At 41.6% G+C, this 19,631-nt stretch overlaps 1 protein-coding gene across 2 annotated transcripts in view; it reads left to right on the forward strand.

Annotated features, from left to right (window-relative positions):
* Positions 1 to 1,063: 1,063 nt before the first annotated feature.
* GNB4 (G protein subunit beta 4) overlaps positions 1,064 to 19,631 on the forward strand; it is a 71,298-nt gene continuing 52,730 nt past the window's right edge. For both annotated transcript variants that reach the window (XM_070791580.1, XM_070791582.1), the window contains exon 1: positions 1,064 to 1,272. The gene's annotated coding sequence lies outside the window, so the exon portion shown is untranslated. The remainder of the gene's footprint in view (positions 1,273 to 19,631) is intronic.

A 19,631-nucleotide genomic window follows, 5' to 3' on the forward strand; every position in this document is an offset into this window, starting at 1 on the left:
GTCATGGTCTGGCTTTTCCACAAAACGGTCACATCTTCTCCACTGCTGCAGTCAGGGTTGTGCTCATCATGAAGGTACTAAAAAATTTATTTCAGGGAGCTGCTGAAGAAGAAGTCGAAGGCTGCGGAGGTGTTAAAGTTCTCTCATGATATTGTTCAAACGTTTCTTCACAGAAACTCCACAAAGAACTCCTCTGCAGTTTTCGCTACCCGGGGCTGTTTCTTTAAATTGTTTGACGTCAGAGAAGGAATGCTATAGCAACAGTCTGTCAAACTGGATTTAACTCAGAAGAAAGATGGGGGTGGGGGGGAGAGGAAAATTGCTCCCGGGCGGTACTGACTTCAGAGGAAGCAAACTGGGTAGATGCATTCATTTTATGACATTTTAAACATAAAACAGCCCTAGAAATCTGGAAAAAGTCGGTTCCATGTGATGTTTAACTCATGCAGAGATGAGAGAATTGACAGGGTTTTCTGGAAGGCCCGGTTTCATCAGCGACAGCAATAACAATAACTTCCAAGCGTTGATCATTTATTCAGAGGCAGGCTCTGTGCAAACGTTACCTCATTAAAAGATTTCGCACCTTCATGAGGTAGGTACACTAGCCCTCCTTTGCCCACGATGAAACAGTCCATGAGACGGTACACGGTCACACAACTAGCGACGATAGAGCTGGGATCCCAAGGCAATTTTGGAAGTCTCGGGGCTTCAGTTCACAGAATGTGAAACCTAAATGGGACCTTGAGGTCTCCTAAGTCAGCCCCTCTATCCAGCCCACGAGCAAGCTGAGGCCTGCGCGGTGGCAGGAAGGAAACCGGCCACACCACTTGGGCACTCCTCAGAAGTGTGCTCCGGAGTCCAGGCACCGCACCAAGAAAACGAAACTGCCCGGGGAATTAATGTTTTTCTTCTCCTTCTAGCAGGAAACGAGAGAAAAAATAGGAAGCAAAAGCTGCGCGCCGCGCCAGCAGCTTTCGCCCCCCGACCCCGGACGCGCAAGCTCCAGGATCTGCGCGCGCCCGCGGCGCGTCCCCGCAGAGTCCGCGCGCCTCGTGCCTCGTGCCTTGCGCCTCGAGCCACGTCCCCGCCCCGGCCCCGCGCGCCGCGGAGTTGGCTGCTGGGCGGCGCGGGCCTGGGTGTGGTCGGCGGATCTTCGCGGCGCTGGTCTCCGCGGTGCACTGCGCTCTGCACGCTGGCTTCGCGCGCCAGGGGCTGCTGAGCGCCCAGCCGACCACCGCACCCCCAGTCCACGCGGGCCCCAGCTCCCTCCAGGTAGGCGGCGGCTGCGCGAGCAGCGGCTCGTCGGTGCGCCCCGCGGGGGCAGGAGGCGCCGCGGATCCGCCCTGGCGGAACCCGGCCCGGGAGGCGGCGCGGGGCCGCCCGGGCGGAACCCGGCTCTGGAAGGCGGCTCGGGGTCGGCGAGGTCCCTCCTTACTCGAAGACTGGGGACTCTGGGAGGCGGACCTTGCCTGGGAGGGACGGGGCGGGTGCGCCTCGATGGCACTCCGCTGGGGTGCGGGGACCGCCGCTCGGCCGCCGCTTCGGGCACTTCCTGGGCGGCTCGGACCTCTGGCTCTGGGCAGCGAGGGGGCGGTCAGTGGTCCTTGGCCTCCAGACCCCTAGTTCCTCTCCGCGCCCGGAGGCTCCTCCGGGGTACTGGAACGCGAGCTCTTGTTTGTCCCGAGAATAGCGGTTATTCAGGGCTGCCCAGAAGGGTTATTGGGTGGTGAGCGCTGGGAGAGATAAAAGTTCTCTACCGAGTGCTAAAAATGAGTCCAGTGGTTTCATGTTAGATTTATTTTGAAAAGGATGTGATGCTCAATATTTGGTGGATATTTGGTGGAGGTGGAGTTTAAGGATTTTGAATACTTGTAAGTTCAGTACATGACAAAATGTTTTTTTCCTTTTCTCTCCGTAGTCTTTTTCTGCTTCCAAACACAAATGATTGCCTTGTAGTTTTATTGCTATTTGGTAGAGGAAGATAGATAGATAGATAGAATTTCCCAAAGTTTAAGAACAGACTTTGATTTGTTTATGGAAGCAGTGCTTTGTTATTTTGCATCCCTCTCTCTCCCTTTTTTTCCTTTTTTCCTCTCCCTTCCTTTTCTCTTAGTAAGGATGCGTCTTTCTCCCTCCACAAGCAAAATAGCTCTGTCTGTGGATTAGCACCCTACTGGAAAGTTTTCTAAGACATTCGGGATTGCATTGTTGATGCATTCTAATCATCTTAGTATTGCAAACTAAGATTGTGACCTTTAAAGCGCATCTTCTAGAACAGAAATAGACCACACACCGATTATTTAAGATGAAATAGAAGTCATTACTAGTTGTCAAGGAAAACGACGGTCTATAGGATAAAACTGTATGCTTTGAGTCTCATTGCCATTGCACATATTAAGACTCTTATGTATGGGGTTTTGGGGTTGTTATTACTGATTCTAGGCTCTGAAAGTTTATTGTATTTTTCAGTATTTAGTTAAAGGTCATTTAAGACTTTCCATGTTACATTTTGGTTTGTAGATTAATTTGAAAGTAAAATAGAAACTTAAAATACTGTTTTATTCAGTGTCCTTAATTCTCTTGTGTGTATATGAATTTATAAAATTATAAGATTGGGTAATATTGCTTGTAATAGATTTATGTTCATTTCTTTGTGAGCTGTAGGTATTCCTTAGTTTATTCTGAGTTATTAGCAGTTAACTTGCAGAATAGTTTCTATTATTACTTTCTCCAGCTTTATTGATATAATTGATACAGTTAACATAACATTGTGTAAGTTTAAGGTGTACAGAGTGATCATTTGATATATAAATTGCAAAATGATTATGGAAGTTAAGGTTAGTTAATACATCCATCACCTCCTATAATTAGCTCTGTGTGTGTGTGTATGTAGGATATTTAAGCTCTGTTCTATGGCAACTTTCAAGTATGCAATGAAAGTGAAGTGAAAGTGTTAGTTGCCCAGTTGTGTCTGACTGACTGCCTCCCCATGGACTGTAGCCCACCAGGCACCTCTGTCCATGGGATTTTCCAGGCAGGAATGCTGGAGTGGGTTGTCATTTCCTTCTCCAGAGGATTTTCCTGATCCAGGGATTGAACCTGGGTCACTCCCCCATTGCAGGCAGATTCTTTACCATCTGAACCACACTGTAGTCACCATGTTGTACATTAAATCCCCAGAAGGTATTCACCTTATAACTAGAGGTTTTTAACATTTGATCAACATCTCCCTAGAATGGTTTCTTTTAAATCATTGGCACTTTAGTATGTCAGCATATATTTTTACACTTTTAAAAATAGATTCTGGGACATTCTGAAAATTGAGAATTGGAATTACGTGGACATTTTTTTTTCTCTTACCAAATACCACCTGCGTATGTGCATGATCAGTTGTGTCCAACTCTTTGTGACCCCATGGACTAAGTAGCCCACCAGGCTCCTTGTCCTTGGGATTTTCCTGGCAAGAATACTGGAGTGGATTGCCATGACCTCCTCCAGGGGATCTTCCTGACCCAGGAATTGAACCCAGGTCTCCAATGTTTCCTGCACTGCAGGCGAATTCTTTACTGCTGAGCTACCCAGAAAGCCCCAAATACTGCCTGAGATGGTGTGATTGCACGGATTCCTTTCAGGCATGTTATTGTAGAATACCTTGTTAATCTGTGTTGATTATAGGAACTACTTATTAAACATATGTTCTGGGCCAGGTACAAGAGACAGAAATTTGATCCCTGGTTCGGGAAGATCCCCTGGAGAAGGAAATGGCAACCCACTCCATTATTGTTGCCTGGAAAATTCCATGGGCAGAGGAGCCTGGTGTGCTACAGTCCATAGAGTCACACACAGTCGAACACACCTGAGTGTGCACACTCATCTGGGCCAGGGGCAATGCTGTACATTATTCTGTTTATGTCCTATATTAACATGATAGGTAAGAAAACTGTGGCTCTGAGATGTTAAGTAATAACTTGCCAGTGGTTATGTAGCTATTAGGTAATTCATTTGGGATTTAAGGCCAGACCTCTCTGTGAAGTTTATGTTCTTCCCTCTGTGCCACACTGACAGCATCATGAGGAATAACCCTGTTACTCATTAGCATATTAGTAAATTTTCCAAGAGGTTCCCAGAGATGTGAGTTTGTTTTTCTAGCACAATCATTATTATCTGTCAGTGCTATTATACAGATCCTTGTTTGAGTCATTCTCTTCTCACCTCTTTTCCTCTTAAATGTCTAGCTCAAGTTTGAAACTTCCCACTTGCCAGGGCAGAATTTCTCCTACTGCCATTAATAGATTGTAATTGTTTAGTTGCTAAGTTGTATCCAACTCTTTTGTGAGACTCCTCTGTCCATGGGATTTCCCAGGCAAAAATACTGGAGTGGGTTGCCCTTTCTTTCTCTAGGGGATCTTCCTGACCCAGGGATTGAGCCCATATCTCCTGCATTATCACGTGGATTTGTTATTACTGAGCCACCAGGGAAGCCCCACATTAGTAGGTAGTGTTAGCTTAATTATCCTTCTAAATAATAACCCTATTTTTATATGAGTTCTCTAGAGCCATAGATATTAGTAATTTGGAAGGTTACAAACAGGATGGCAGTCTATTTTGGAATATGGGAATTCTTCAATGTCCCTCAAATTAAGCAGAAGGAATTTTGATGGATATTTCCTTCTGTAGTTATCCTATCCCTTCTACATCTTCAATTTCAGTTTCTGTGGAATCATTTAGAAAATAATGCAAACATTCTGTTATGTCTTCCATCTTAAAATTCTTTCTTGATCCAGTATTCTGTCCCATTTCTCTGTTCCACATGAAGAAAACATCATAATTTTGATATAGCAAAAGTAAATAGAGAAGAGATAACCAGAAACTAATTAGTTACCTGCGAGGAATGGGTAGGAACAGAGTAAAAGGGATGGTGGAGGGAGTGGCTATGCTCTGTTAAACCTTTTTGTGTAGTTATGAGTTTTGGAAACTTTTTAATATTTTATATATTTTTTAAAATGAAATTAACAAGGTTGGGAGGGAAAAAACTTCTAAAACTGAATACAGACAGCAGCAAATTAACTGACTGTACTTTAATAACAAATTCTCAGAATAAAAAAAAAATGAATCCAAGTAAACTTTTAACACAGAATTTGATTATATACCTTTAACCTAAGATAAAAGGACTTACAAAAATAAAAACAAGAAATCTTGAATCAGGTGTATTAGGCTGTTATGTATAGTGGTAGAGAGATAGCAATTTTACAATTGTTCTGTGTGTATTATAGGACTGAGCAAATGAGTAAATTCCTTGCTATGTTGGGAACTAGGATTTTCACTGTAGAAGAAGGGAAATAAAAATAGGAAATAGAAGAAGGCAGTGAAGACCTCGGCAATGTTGGATGGGAATTAAGAGTTATCCATATGAACTTGTGATTAAAATATCCATTCATACAGGCATGCATATAATTCCTAACTCTGTGTAACGAAAGGGCTAGAACTAATGACACCCTAGTAGCAGTGAGCGCAGCTAGTTTGCCCAAATCAATGGCAAATTCCAGGGCTCAGTTCAGTTCAGTCACTCAGTTGTGTCCGACTCTGCGACCCCATGGACTGCAGCATGCCAGGCTTCCCTGTCCATCACCAACTCCCAGAGCTTACTCAAACTCATGTCTATTGAGTCAGTGATGCCATCCAATCATCTCATCCTCTCGTCCCCTTCTCCTCCTTCCTTCAATCTTCCCAGCGTCAGGGTCTTTTCAAATGAGTCAGTTCTTAGCATCAGGTGGCCAAAGGATAGGAGTTTCAGCTTCAGTATCAGTCCTTCCAGTGAATATTCAGGACTGATTTCCTTTAGGATGGACTGGTTGGATCTCCTTGCAGTCCAAGGGACTCTCAAGAGTCTTCTCCAACACCACAGTTCAAAAGCATCAATTCTTCGGCACTCAGCTTTCTTTATAGTCCAGCTCTCACATCCATACATGACTACTGGAAAAACCATAGCCTTGACTAGACGGACCTTTGTTGGCAAAGTAGTGTCTCTGCTTTTGAATATGCTGTCTAGGTTAGTCATAGATTTTCTTCCAAGGAGCAATCCTCTTTTAATTTCATGGCTGCGGTCACCATCTGCAGTGATTTTGGAGCCTGCAAAAATAAAGTCTCTCACTGTTTCCATTGTTTCCCTATCTATTTGCCTTGAGTGATGGGACCGGATGTCATGATATTAGTTTTCTGAATGCTAAGTTTTAAGCCAACTTTTTGACTCCTCTTGCCCTTTCATCAAGAGGCTCTTTAGTTCTTCTTCCCTTTCTTCCATAAGAGTGGTGTCATCTGCATATCTGAGGTTATTGATACTTCTCCAGGCAGTTTTGATTCCAGCTTGTGCTTCATCGCGATGGACGTGAGTCTGAGTGAACTCCAGGAGTTGGTGAGGGACAGGGAGGCCTGGCGTGCTGCGATTCATGGGGTCGCAAAGAGTCGGACACGACTGAGTGACTGATCTGATCTGATCTGATCTGTGCTTCATCCAGCCCGGCATTTTGCATGAAGCTGAAGCTCCAATACTTTGTCCACCTGAAGTGAAGAGCTACTCATTTGAAAACACCCTGATGCTGGGAAAGATTGAGGGCAGGAGGAGAAGGGGACGACAGAGGATGAGATAGTTGGATGGCATCACCGACTCAAGGGACATGGGTTTGGGTGGACTCCAGGAGTTTGTGATGGACAGGGAGGCCTGGCATGCTGCGGTTCATGGGGTCGCAAAGAGTTGGACACGACTGAGCAACTGAACTGAACTCTGCATATAAGTTAAGTAAGTAGGGTGAAAGGATAAAGCCTTGACCTACTCCTTTCCCGATTTGGAACCAGTATGTTGTTCCATGTCCAGTTCTAACTGTTGCTTCCTGACCTGCATATAGGTTTCTCAAGAGGCAGGTCAGGTGGTCTGGTATTCCCATCTCTTTCAGAATTTTCCACAGTTTATTGTGATCCACACAGTCAAAGGCTTTGGCATAGTCAATAAAGCAGAAATAGATGTTTTTCTGGAACTCTCTTGCTTTTTTGATGATCCAGCGAATGCTGGCAATTTGATCTGTGGTTCCTCTGCCTTTTCTAAATCCAGCTGAACATCTGAAAGTTCACGGTTCACGTACTGTTGAAGCCTGGCTTGGAGAATTTGAGCATTACTTTACTAGCGTGTGAGATGAGCGCAGTTGTGCGGTAGTTTGAGCATTCTTTGGCATTGCCTTTCTTTGGGATTGGAATGAAAACAGACCTTTTCCAGTCCTGTGGCCACTGCTGAGTTTTCCAAATTTGCTGGCATATTGAGTGCAGCACTTTCACAGCATCATCTTTTAGGAATTTAAATAGCTCAACTGCAATTCCATCACCCCCACTAGCTTTGTTCATAGTGATGCTTCCTAAGGTCCACTTGACTTTGCATTCCAGGATGTCTGGTTCAAGGTGAGTGATCACACCATCGTGATTATCTGGATCGTGAAGATCTTTTTTGTATAGTTCTTCTGTGTATTCTTGCCATCTCATCTTCTGCTTCTGTTAGGTCCATACCATTTCTGTCCTTTATTGAGCCCATCTTTGCATGAAATGTTCCCTTGATATCTCTAATTTTCTTTAAGATATCTGTAGTCTTTCCCATTTTGTTGTTTTCCTCTATTTCTTTGCACTGATGACTGAGGAAGGCCTTCTTATCTCTCCTTGCTATTCTTTGGAACTCTGCATTCAAATGGGTATATCTTTCCTTTTCTCCTTTGCTTTTTGCATCATTTCTTTCTCAGCTATTTGAGAAAAGCTCCTCAGGCAACCATTTTGCCTTTCTTCTTCCTGAGGATGGTCTTGATTACTGCCTCCTGTACAGTGTCACAGACCTCCGTCCATAGTTCTTCAGGCACTCTGTCTATCAGATCTAAGCCCTTGAATCTATTTGTCACTTCCACTGTATAATCTTAAGGGATTTGATTTAGGTCATACCTGAATGGTCTAGTGGTTTTCCCTACTTTTTTCAATTAATTCTGAATTTTGCAAAAAGGAGTTCATGATCTGAACAGTCAGCTCCCGGTCTTGTTTTTGCTGACTCTATAGAGTTTCTCCATCTTGGGCTGCAAAGAATATAATCAATCTGATTTTGGTGTTGACCATCTGGTGATGTCCATGTGTAGAGTCTTCTCTTGTGTTGTTAGAAGAGGGTGTTGGTTATGACCAGTGCATTCTCTTGGCAGAACTCTGTTAGCCTTTGCCCTGCTTCATTCTGTACTCCAAGGCCAAATTTGCCTGTTACTCCAGGTGTTTCTTGACTTCCTGCTTTTGCATTCCAATCCCCTATAATGAAAAGGACATCTTTTTTGGGTGTTAGTTCTAGAAGGTCTTGTAGATCTTCATAGAACTGTTCAGCTTCTTCAGCATTACTGGTTGGGGCATAGACTTGAATTACCGTGATATTGAATGGTTTGCCTTGGAATCGAACAGAGATCATTCTCGTTTTTCAGATTGCATCCAAATACTGCATTCAGACTCTTTTGTTGACCATGATGGCTACTCCATTTCTTCTAAAGGATTCCTGCCCACAGTAGTAGATACAATGGTCATCTGAGTTAAATTCTCCCATTCCAGTCCATCTTAGTCCACTGATTCCTATAATGTCAGTGTTCACTCTTGCCATCTCCTGTTTGACCACCTCCAGTTTACCTTGATTCATGGACCTAACATTCCAGGTTCCTATGTAATATTGTTCTTTTCAGCATCAGACTTTACTTCCAGTTCCAGGGCTGAAGAAGGGAAAATACAAGATGAGGATGGAACACAAAGTAAGGAAGTGATTTTTTAAAAAATGAGGGCACGTCAAATCTGAGAGAATTGGGGCATCAAAATGAATAGGAACAGCAATGGATTATAACTGATTATTGAATACAATCAGAATCCCCAAGTCCATAATAAACAAATAAGAAAAAGGGAAAAACTCTTCCTGCTAGATGGACAATAAAAACTGTAGAAGGAACAGTAGTTAGAAAAGTCACTAGTTTGCAACCATTATGGTAATACCGAGTCAGGCAAATGTTACTAGTGGAGGAAGTTGGATGGAGGAAAGGATATTACTACAGTTTGCAGTGGTCTTTCTTGAGATTAATGACCAAGGGGGATACAGTAACTTCACAGTGGAGAAGTCTGTCAGGCATCACCTCAACCAAGTAATCAAAATTAATATCACCAGTAGTGGGAAAAACATGTTCTTCTTGACACACTCGAACTAGGGAATGTCATTACTTTCCTGTGGTATTTATGCAATGCATAACCAAAATCTCATCACAAGGAATCAATAGAGGGACCTTAATTGAGGATTGTTCTACTAAGTAACTGGCTCTTCCAACAGGCTAATGTTGTGAAAGACAAAGGCAGAGGAACAGTTTCAGATTAAAGGAAAGACCTGCGAATTAAATTCAGTGCAGAATCCTGGATTGGATCTTGAATTGGAAAATCCACTCTAAGAACATTATTGGGTTGTTGGCAAAATTTGCATATGTGTTGAATATTAAATAATAGGATATCAATGTTAAATTTCCTGAATTTGTTCATTGTACTGTAGTTACAGGGCTTCTCAGGGGGCAGTAGTTGTAAGGACCCCGCCTGCCAATGCAGCAGATATAAGTAACGTGGGTTCAGTCCTTGGGTTGGGAAGATCCCCTGGAGGAGGGCATGGCAACCCACTCCAGTATTCTTGCCTGGAGAGTCCCATGGATAGAGGAGCCTGGCGGGCCATAGTCCATAGGGTCGCGAAAGTCGGCCACAACTGAAGTGCCTTAGCACAGCACAGCACTGTAGTTACATAGGAAAATGCCCTTGTTCTTGGAAGGATACACAGTGAATTATTTAGGAGTAAAGGGTCAAAATACCTTCAGTTTACTCTCAAATGAATAAGCAATAATGATTATTACATATAAAGAGAGCAATAAAGCAAAGGTGGCAAATGTTAACAGTTGGTAAATCTAGGTGAATGGAATAAGACTGTTCATTATGATAGGTGGTGGTTTAGTAGCGAAGTCAACGTCTGACTCTTTCTGACGCCATGGGCTATAATCCACTAGTCTCCTCTGTCCATAGGATTCTCCAAACAAGAATACTAGAGTGGGTTTTCATTTCCTCCTCCAGAGGATCTTCCCGATCCAGGGATTGAACCCGAGTCTCCTGCATTGCAGGCGGATTCTTTACAGAGTGAGCACCAAAATTTTTCAACTTTAAGTTTGAAATTTCAAAAACAGGCAAGTTAAAACTTCAAAAACTAATAAAGCTACATTGTGTTCAAAAATTTTTCAAAGATTCCATTTCGCCTGTGTCTACTTCTCAACTCCTCACTTCACATTTTTTTCTGAACCTACTCCAGAGACTTTATCTTTCCTATGCCCCAGAACCATTCTTCTCAATGTCATCAGGGACAAAATTAGATCTCTCAACCACATTTGACAACTCCTTCCTTATGGAAACATTCTTTCCCTTGACTTCTGGGACACTAATTCTGATCTTCATCTGGCCTCACTGGCTATGGCTTGTAATTCTTTTCCAGCTCAGTTAATGGTATCACCGTCCACCTAGATGCTCAAGTTTAAAACTCCTAAGAGTAATCCTGATTCACTCATCCTATATTTATTGGCAAGTATTATGGGCTCTATCCTAAAGAAAATCAACCCCGAACACTCATTGGAAGGACTGATGTGGAAGCTCCAATACACTGGCCACCTGATGCAAAGAGCTGACTCATTAGAAAAGACCCTGATGCTGGAAAAGATTGAAGGCAGGAGGAGAAGGGGACGACAGAGGATGAGATGGTTGGGTGGCATCACTGACTCAATGGACATGAGTTTGAGCAAACTCTGGGAGCTGGTGAGGGACAGGAAAGCCTGGCGTGCTGCAGTTCATGGGGTTGCAGAGTCAGACATAACTTAGCGACTGAACAGTGGGCTCTAACTTAAAATTTATTCCAAATTTGCCTTATTTTTTAATCACTTCCACTACCACTATCCTTGTGTCAAACACCATCTTTCCTGGCCCAGACAACTGTAGTAGCACCTAACTGGTCCTTCAGCTTCCAGTCTGTGTGTCTCCTGGAAACCAGCATGAACTTTAAAAGGTAGGAGTCAAATTAGATTCTGTCTCCCAGTTATCAAAACCCATTAGTGTTAGATTTAATATGAAGTTTTTATTATGGTCTAGAGGCCCATGTATCACATAGTTGGCTCCTGCCCACCTCTGTATAGCTTCTGCTTGGTTCACTCCCCTCCAGCCTTCACCCCTGTCTCCTGTTGATTCAGCTTGCCAGGTTAGTTTCTGCCTCAGGGCCTTTGCATTTTACTGTTTCTTGTGCTTGGAGTGCTCTTCCCCTTTTAAGGCATGGCTCATTCACTCATTTCATTCAGGTCTTTAACTTAGATTAAATTATTTAAAAATACCCTTCCTGGTCATCCTGTAGCTTCTTTTTTTCCCCCTGCACAGTGCTTTACTTGAAATTGTTATTTATTCACATGCTTTATTATCCTCTCCTAGACATAGGTAGAATAAAGCTCCATGACCATGGGAAACTTCATTTTGTTTACGGCTGAATCCCTGGAGACTGGAATGTGCCCTGCATGTGGTTGGAACTCAGATATTTGTTGAATGAATGAATAAATGCATTAATATTGCCAACTGTCTGGTTGTATTTTATTTAACGCTTTTGCAATTGAAGACTGTCTCAGAGAACATCAGTGCTGTTTAAAGTTTTTTGGTGGCACCGCTCAAGATTCTCTGGAAGCAAATAAGTTATCAACTTTGTATTTCACGACTTCATCTTTCTTTTGTCTGCCCTCTGGTGGAGGGAATATGCATAAGCGAGAGATGAGTAGAACAGGTAGGAAGAAGTAAAGATGGACCAACCTTGATTACAAGCTAGACAATTAATTTTTAAACTACAAAGATTTGAAAATTTTTATTTTAAGTAAGCCTCAAACTTAACCATAATAAGATTGGAAAGAATGAAAAGAAAATAGGCAGTAGTTAAAGAAATAATCTGGTTTAGGATGAAAAAGGAAACTAGCTCCAAAATGGTTTGATTACTTAAAACAATTTCTGCTTAAATATACTTCCTCTCTTAAAATATTTTTAACATTTGTCCATCTTTAGTTCAAAGACATCTTTTTTTCAACTGTGCTATTATTTTCAGCTCACCTTTGTAAACTTTTCAATTGTCAGTAAACACGTGCTAGAGGAAAAGCCAGTATTCAAATCCGAACAGCTGGATACTAGAGGCAGCACTTTAACTCCTGTGCTTTGCGGCAGCCATCCTACAAGTGTCCTGTGGATGGTGCAGGTACCAAAGACTTTCCTTTGGTGTAGTAGTTATGAACAAAAAAATGCTTGGTAAGTTCACAGCTTGTATTCCTCAGTACTGTTTTCCTGGTTTGTGTTATGGGGAGCCTCCTCTAGAATTGCTGAGAATTTTATCTTACTTAATTTGTTTTGAAGTAGAAGTCACATTAAAAGAGTTCAACACTTGAGTACTGTTGACTTCCTAAAATAATACGAAGTTTCTCTTAATGTCCATAGTTAATATTTAAGGCAATATACAGCTTGAAATTTTTTCCCAGTTTTGCCTTTGTCTGGCCAATTGATTTATATTTATAATTTTGGGTTATATGAACAGTTGGATAATAACTGTCTTTAAACATTCTTTCTTTTTCTTTTTTTTAATCGTTGTTGCTGCACAGCCTTTTCTCTAGTTTGCAGTGATTGGGGGCTACTCTCCAGCTGTGGTGTGCAGGCTTCTCATTGCGGTGGCTTCTCTTGTGGAGCGTGGGCTCCAGGGCGAAAGGGCATCAGTAGTTGCAGGTCCTGGGCTGTGGAACAGAACAGAGGCTCAGTAGTGATGCACGGGCTTGGTTGCTTCTCAGCATATGGGATTTTCCTGGACCAGGAATGGAACCTGTGTCTCCTGCATTGGCAGGTGGGTTCTTTACCACTGAGCCACGAGGAAAGCCCTAAACATTGATTCTTAGTCTTCAAAAATGCCATGTTTTTAGAAGTTTTACTCTTTATTCTTCATCTAACTTGTAATACATTTTTAGCTATAGAGAAATAGAATCTGTACCATAAAGTGCATACACTACTTTGGGAGGGACAAAGATGAGGACAGTGGTCCCCATGCCCAAAGAACCAATAACCTCTGGGCTCTTCGATAGGAATTTTTGGTGTTTTTTGTTATGATGACTTTTACCAATGGCTTGACTCAGTTTTTTTCCCCTTCAGTTTTTATGAGTTCCCCACCTAAACACCTTTACCCAGGAACTGTTTAAAATACAAAAATTGGGTATTAATTCCTTGGTTTCTGAAATTAAAAACCCAGTAATGCAACTAAAGCTGAATGAGGCTTTATTTGTCCAACTGGCATGTGACATAGATTATACATTGTATTTAGGATAATTAACATGGCTTATGGTGACCAGTTTTTATAAGAAAATGATTTTGAAACATTTTTTACTTTCTGGGCTTCTTTAAATTAAATTATGTATTTAAATGGAAAAATAGTAGACAGCTGATTACTTAAGGAAGTTGAAATTTGTCAACAGGGGATCTTCATTATGTGCACTGCTTACTAAAATGGGCCTCTAGGGAAGCTGTTAGGAGGGAAAAAACTTTTTTCTTTTTTTTTTAATTTGTTTATTTTTTTAATTGAAGGATAATTGCTTTACAGATGGGAATAAACTTTTTGAAAAATATAGTCTCCTTGTCATTTGGTATAAAAAAGAAAAAGCAGTCAGTATTTTAAAAGTTTTAAACTTAGATATTAGTTTTCATGGTTATGTGTTAACCTTTATCTATGGAATTAAACTTCATCAACAAAGGATTTCATTATGTTTATTAATAATTAATGTGCCACAAGGGAAGATGTGATGTGGGGGAGGGAATAACTTTAAAAACACACACGCAAAGACTCCATGCCTTAAGATACAAGAAAGGAGAGAAATGTTTGTATGTAAATTCCCCCCATGGTATAACTAATCTTTTCAAGAGGGAGCATCTTTATATATTTCCGGGGATGATAGGCAGGTTATGATGAGATGGTGAAGCATTAGGAACAATGTGTGTTTCCTTAATGCTGCTGAAGAGCAGTATTGGTATGTGTGATGGTGGGTGTGGCAGGATGAAAACGTCCATAGGACAGCAGAGAAGTAAAGTAAAACTGAGTGTGGGTACGATGTAAATGTAACTAAGAGCAGGACATAGCGTTCAAGGCACTTGGTGGCGATAAACCCTCTATTAACTGATGGATTTTGAAGACATTTTGTTGTTTAGTCACCAAGTCATGTTGGACTCTGTTACAACCCCATAGACTGTAGCCCTCCAGGCTCCTCTGCCCATGGGATTTTTCGAGGCAAGAATACTGAAGTGGGTTGCCATGTCCTCCAAGGGATCTTCCCGACCCAGGGATCGAACCTGTGTCTCCTGTCTCAGCAGGCAGATTCTTTACCACTGAGCCAAGAAAAGCCTTTGAGGATGTTACTTGGGATGGGGAACTGGGAATGGAGTGGAGTTCCAAATAAGCTAGTGTAGGTTATTAATTAGCTGTTGGTCTAAACCTAGGACAGCAATCATATGACATTTTGGTGAAGTATGATCCTGAAGTAGCATTGGTAACCAATATCATGTAAGTATACTTGCCGTTTTTTTTTTTTTTTCACCATGCTGTGTGGTTTGTAGGATCTGATTCTCTGACCAAGGATCAAACATGTGCCCCCTGCAGTGGAAGCGTGTGAAGTCTTAACCAATGGACTGCCAGGGAAGTCCCACACTTGCTTCTTAATTAGTAAAACTTCAATGTTTTATCTCATGGGTAGGCATAATAGTTTTGCATGCGTCCATGCTCATTCACTTCAGTCATGTCCAACTCTTTGCAGCCCAATGGACTGTAGCCCACCAGGCTCCTCTTCCATGGGATTCTCCAGGCAAGAATACTGGAGTGGGTTGCCATGCCCTCCTCCAGGGGATCTTCCCAACCCAGGGATCCGAACCAGCATCTCCTGCAGCTCCTGCAGTGCAGGCAGATTCTTTACCGCTGAGCCACTGGGGAATGGAATCTGCACTGGGAGAAAGATATGGAGTCCCGTACTCATATTTCTACCTCTTATTGGAAACTTTTAAGATATTTTATAACTCTGAACATATGAAATTGTAGCTACCTATCTATGAATATTTTAATTAAACCAGTCACATTTTGTGCTTTCCAGGCAACTCAGCAAATGAGCTAGATCATGATTGACGTGTGTTAGGCACTCGTAAAAATTTGTTGGATGAGATTCTGATCAGTTGTTGTATGTTCATCCCTTAGTGGTAAGGTTAATTAAAATTTCTTTTATATATAACCAAGAGTAATATGTAACCAAATCTGGCAAATTGAAGGTCTTGTTTCTGGTAAAACAAAAGCAAATTATGTGACTTTAAAGGGTTGTAAGACTTTGTGATTTAGTGATACAGAGATGAACAATGCATGGTCTTATTCAGAAAACCCCAGAGGTGATGTGAAGTTATATGAGAAAAGACTGGCTGACAAGGTTATGATCTGTAATTTACATAATCATGATTGATTTTCCTAGTGTTTGGTTTACAAAGCCCACTAAAACTAGAGGAGTCTCAATTTAGAGAAAATAGTTTGAGGACTAAATAAGAGGAGATACCCTACTAGTTTACATCACTGACAGTGAATTTACAGAACTAGTTACTTTAAGAGGTTGTTGTTGTTTGTTATTTAGTCACTAAGTTGTGTCTGACTCTTTGCAACCCCACAGACTGTTGACCACCAGGCTCCTCTGTCCATGGGATTTCCCGGGCAAGAATACTGGAGTCAGTGCCATTTTTTTCTCCAGGGATCTTCCTGATCCAGGGATTGAACCCTGCACTAACAGATGGATTCTTTACATCTGAGCCACCAGGGAAGTCCAGTACAGCTAAAAATACAAGCATACTGAAAATGGTTTCAGAATGTATTGCATTGAGCTTAAGGGAAATCCTTAGTGTGTTGAGTCCAGTCACATTCTCATGAAACATTTGGTTTTGGTGACATAACACTCTAATTATGTGCCTTGTGGCACTTAACATCCTAATATAGTTATTCTTAACTTTGTTGTGAGAAGGTGAATTTTTCTGATTGGGGTTACTATGTCTGGTCCAGAGTAGATGTTTAATAATATGTTTGTTGAGTGGAAGAATAAATCACATAATGGTTTGAATTGACAATAGTTGGAATAGTCTCATTTATTATGTACTTAGGACTATAGATGAGAATATAAAAAGCAGGAAGAAAATTCTTTTTTTGAAAGTCGTCTCAAAAAGTTAACTGGAAAAAACTTCCATTGTGTCTTTATATATATATGTGGAAATTTAAAAAGGATACCCTGAAAGAATGGAAACATCCACTCTATATTTATTAATATAACATGTACTGTGCATCAGGTTTTCATGTAATACCTGATATTACAGTAATTTTGATTTTTGTTAGCTTTGCCTAAAGACTTCTTCCCCTTCTTTTCTATTTCCTTGATTAAGGTTAATTTTTTAATTAAAATTTTAATTTTAAAATTAAGGAACTTAGAGTTAAATCCTCAGCTTTAATAAACGACAAATAGGCTAAGACATTGCATATGTCACACATTTAATTTATAACACGGATGTAAAAAATATGTAGAAATGAAACAGAAAAATCCATTTGCTTATAATTCCATGAATTTCTGTTCCTTTTAAACATTTTTATGCATAACATTTTATGGGGTCTTGGAATTTACCATCTCAGTTTAGGTTTCTGCAATGATGATGTAGCCAATTCGATGATAGAGCTGCAAATTGTGATCCAAAGTGTTCAGCCCAAGTCAATCTGTTTGTGACACTTGGATAAGGAACTTGGTTTCTTGCTCCAGGCAAGAATACTGGAGTGGATAGCTATTCCCTTCTCCAGGGGATTTTCCTCACCCAGGGATTGAACCCTGGTCTCCCGCACTGTGGGCAGATTCTTTACCGTCTAAACCACCAGAGAAGCCCCATTAAAAAGAGGTAATGGCTGCCCCTTAAAAAAGAGAAAATCAAGATTTTGCCAGATGGATAGTTTCCCTTGCGGAAAAGGAAGATAACACCTGAAATAGATCAAGGAACTGTTAATGATTTCTTTGTAAAAAATATTTTAAGTTGAGAGTGTTGAAATAGGAAGTATATAGAGAAACTTCTCTTTGTTTCCCTTCTATTGCCTCTTCTCATTCTCAAGTTGCCCTTCAGAAAAACAAAAAACATTTTCATGTTTCAAATATGGAAAATAGTTTTGCTCTATCTTAAAACCAATTAGAAGGGGAATGATTTCTTTAGTTATGTATTCCACCTATTATCGTTATTTTTTAAAAAGTTTTTAGATGTTTTGCTTAACCAGCAGCTGCTGCTAAGTCACTTCAGTTGTGTCCGACTCTGTGTGATCCCGTAGACGGCAGCCCACCAGGCTCCGCCGTCCCTGGGATTCTCCAGGCAAGAACATTGGAGTGGGTTGCCATTTCCTTCTCCAACGCATGAAAGTGAAAAGTGAAAGTGAGGTCGCTCAGTCCTGTCCGACTCTTGGCGACCCCATGGACTGCAGCCTACCAGGCTCCTCCGTCCATGGGATTTTCCAGGCAAGAGTACTGGAGTCGGGTGCCATTGCCTTCTCCGCTTAACCAGCAAGATAATATAAATTGCACATAGTGTTTTTAGGAACTTCTTCAGGCATGAACGCACATCCTTGAGCTTTCCTCCAGTCCAGTGGTTTTAGACAAGAGTTTAGACCTGTGGTTCTCAGATTCCAAGAGGCATCAGAATCACCGAAAGTGCTTGTTAAACACTGGTTGCTGGGCTCCACCCTCAGAGTTTCTGGTTCTTCAGGCCTGGCAAAGGGCCCACACGTTTGCATTTCTGGCAAGTTCCTCAGTGATGCTGATGCTGCTGGTCCTCACCTTTTGAGATCCAGTAATTAGGCTCTTGGGTTAAATCAGTGGCTGTCAACCACGTTTCTTTCCTTACACACCTCATGGATAAGACATTAATTAAAATCTGAAACGCCCCAGTCTAGTAGTGACAGTATTGGGGTGGGATGGGCAAGGTACTGTTGGAGAGTCAGGTATTGGGATCTTCAGGAGGTGGGTGTCGTTAGAGGTAGCCCTTTGAAGGACTGAATGTTTTCTCTCCTGTCCTCTCCCTCTTTGAATCTTTCCCTCCTCCATGCCTATTAAGAGAGTCCTGGTCTGTAAGTAAGAGGGCAGACCGGGTAGGAGTAGTATAGGTCCTCTCCCAGCAAACTTCCAGCCTCTGGAGTCAGTGACGAAGCAGTGGTGCTTTTCAAGGCGTCGAGGAGACACAGAAGAGGTGACATTGCAGGGGAATTGAGATGCTGAGGCCTTGAACAGAATTCTTTCTGGTGATAATTTTATTTTCCTTTTTGAAAAAAGTATCGTTATATCTGTTGACCTATCAGCAGATGTGAATATGAACCTGAGTCATGTTTACAATTATAGAAATGAAGTGAAGTGAATTTTCTCAGTCATGTCCGACTTTTTGTGATCCCATGGACTGTAGCCAACCAGGCTCCTCTGTCCATGGAATTTTCCAGGCAAGAATACTGGAGTGGGTTGCCATTTCCTTCTCCAGGGGATCCTCCCAACCCAGGGATTGAACCCAGGTCTCCCGCATTGCAGGCAGATGCTTTACTGATCCACCACGGAAGCCTTCCGATTATAGCTTCTTAATATATTTCCCTCTAGGCCAAATTAGCTCTGACTTAAAGTTCTAAGGATGTTTGTTTATGTGTGTTATTTAATCCCTAAAACAATCACTTGGAGGTAGATATTAGCGTCTCCACTGTACAGATGAGGAAATTGAGATTCAGAAGTTAGAACAGTTTCTGGGATCACACAGTAAGTGTAGTCATACTCCAACATTTAGGACATTGTGTGAACTGGGGTGAGGTTCATAACCTCCAAAACATGTAGTTTCCTCATCTGTAAAATAAAGATGATATTAGCACTTACCTTCTGAGGTTCAATTGAGGTTGTTAAACGAGTTACTGTGAAGAGTTGTGAACAGTGCATGAAACATAGTAAGTGCTCAGTAATGTCATCTCTTGGTTGGCTAAATACTAAGGATCTTTTAAGTTCAGGGGTTATCCAGGTAATCTTCCTCCTATGTATTATTATAGGTCAAAAATCTCTTAATCAGCTCACATGGTCTGTGTGCCACGAGATTTGAGAATCATGAATCTAAATGGGTAGCTTGGCTTTTACAATGAGAAGGTGAAGGCTGAGAATCAGAATTTGGCTGCTTATACTCAAGAAGTTGATTTATGTTACTAGCCACGTGTCTCTCCCTCTCTCTCTCTCTCTCTCTCTCTGTCTGTCTGTCTCTCTCGTAGCCAACAATTTTGTAAGAAATTATTTGTTACACTGTAGTGGATTTGCTGTAACTTATAATGAGAAAATATGCCAGTAAATTTGGAAAACTCAGCAGTGGCCACAGGACTGGAAAAGGTCAATTTTCACTCCAATCCCAAGGAAAGGCAATGCCAAAGAATGCTCAGACTACCGCACAATTGCAGTCATCTCACATGC

The sequence above is a fragment of the Bos indicus genome, chromosome 1, assembly GCF_029378745.1.
Source record: "Bos indicus isolate NIAB-ARS_2022 breed Sahiwal x Tharparkar chromosome 1, NIAB-ARS_B.indTharparkar_mat_pri_1.0, whole genome shotgun sequence".
Classification (NCBI taxonomy): Eukaryota; Metazoa; Chordata; class Mammalia; order Artiodactyla; family Bovidae; genus Bos; species Bos indicus.